This window comes from Limulus polyphemus, unplaced genomic scaffold (assembly GCF_000517525.1).
Source record: "Limulus polyphemus unplaced genomic scaffold, Limulus_polyphemus-2.1.2 Scaffold14474, whole genome shotgun sequence".
NCBI classification, from domain to species: domain Eukaryota; kingdom Metazoa; phylum Arthropoda; class Merostomata; order Xiphosura; family Limulidae; genus Limulus; species Limulus polyphemus.
In genome coordinates, this window is record NW_013680084.1 from 1,729 (window position 1) to 3,715 (window position 1,987).

The 1,987-nt window shown below is 30.4% G+C and overlaps 1 pseudogene; it reads left to right on the plus strand.

The window, feature by feature from the left end:
• The first annotated feature begins 255 nt into the window (after positions 1-255).
• LOC106477354 overlaps positions 256-1,987 on the plus strand; it is a 2,835-nt pseudogene continuing 1,103 nt past the window's right edge.

Genomic DNA, 1,987 nt, shown 5'->3' on the forward strand with positions numbered 1-1,987 from the left:
CAAGCTTGTTTATTTAAATATATATTTTTCTTTCTGTTATTAGTGACTATCCTTTGTTGTGAAAACACACACCTTTTCAAATGTAAGTTACTCAAATCTGATGATATAAAGGTTTGAAAGACTTTTATCAAGTTCTTGGAACCCGAAAAAAGTTTTTTATTATTAATCTAACTGTACATTTTTATAAAATAAAATGAAAAGTTCTACCAAACATCACTTAAAGAAATACAAACATTCTAAAGTTTTAAGCTTAAAAACATTCCCATCATTGGCCTTGATGGAATCAAGTAGAATTCAAAGTTAATCAAACATAAATATACCAATAGACGTATAGATCTATAAAGACAAGAACTCCTTTGTCGTACTATAGAAGTGAAGATGAAAAGTCACGTTTCAGCCAGATCCATGTTTTCAACAACTTCTGATCATGAGATATAGTGACGTCATAAAGCTTTACTTCAGATATCATGTTTCCTCTGCACGACGGCAATAAAATCCTTGATACTTACTGTAATCCCCATAGGAGAATACAGCTCAGTATACGTGTCTATTCTGTACATCATGTATTATATAGTTCAGTTACTATGTATTTGGTTTCTCTTCTTGTTAACCCAAGCTAATGTTCATCACCACACTGCTTGTGGTACTGTTGGTTCACTGGAAGGAATTATCGATTCTCTGTCGTCTACTCTAGAAGAATTAACAGATATGGCGAAACAGAGAATTACTACATTAGAAGGTAATACATTTCTTTATAATTTCATTACTTTAGAAATTCACTAAATTATATATTTCCAGTTTACGATACCACTCCTAGAACAGTCCTTTTACCGGATTAATTATATATAGCCAATAAGAATACATAAAGATAAAAAGATAACACAAACTTTACAAGAGTATTTTAGATAATTATTGTCATTAAATAAAATTCTCACTTATATAAGTACTATATCTAGTCAAGACGTAAAAACTCTCTTTGTATATACAGACATCTACGTTAATGAAAAGAACTGTCATTGATTTTAGTATACTGGAAAGCATTTTCAAGTTTTAAATGAATGTTTCTACAAATTTATAATTATACTTTACTATCTGTTTTATTCCAGGCCATATTTGTTCTAAACACGACGTGTATCAGTTCATAACGCCCATTTTTCCAATGCAACACTAATCAGGGATAGAACTTTTTTACCGGTAGACTGTTCCGCCATCTATCATCAAGTAAACCAAACAAACCGCATTTTCAAGATATGGCCACATTTTCTGAACCACCCAATCTCTGTATACTGTGATATGGTGACTGCAGGGGGTGGATGGACGGTAGGTGATCCAGAAGAAGTTTGAAATGTCCAAAACAAAAAGCAATCTAAGTTAGAAGAATGAAAGCTATAGTAATCTGAACCCACATTGTTAATTCTAATATTTTAAAAGTATTTTCAAAGTCTCTTTTTTTTATCACGAAGGCCAACATATATTTGTAAAGAAAAAGTAAAATAATGTTCCTACCGTTTGCTTGTAACATAAACACTAGGTTGCACGATACTTGTAAATATGAAACCACAATTCAACTATTTGTTCCAGATAACAGCATACAAAGTTTTGGCATTATTGTTAGACTGATTATATCACTGATATGCAGAAGAATTGAGTTGAGGTGAGATATATATGTTACTAGTAATATTTCTGTTTATTAGGTTTCCTTGTATTAATTATTATTATTGGTAAATTCTGTCATACCTCATAAAAGAGCACATGATTAATTTCTTAAAATGTAAGTTCAGTTTATATAACATAATAAATTATTGTCTCTCTCTATTTCATTAGTTAATTCAAAGAAGGGGCGATTTTGGAGACCCGGTTGAGGACTTTTACCAAACGTGGACTCGTTACAAATCTGGATTTGGAAATTTAACTAGATAATTTTGGTTAGGTATTCCTTTTTTTTTCTTTTAAAACTATTGTAAAGTTATTTATTAAATAAAAATCA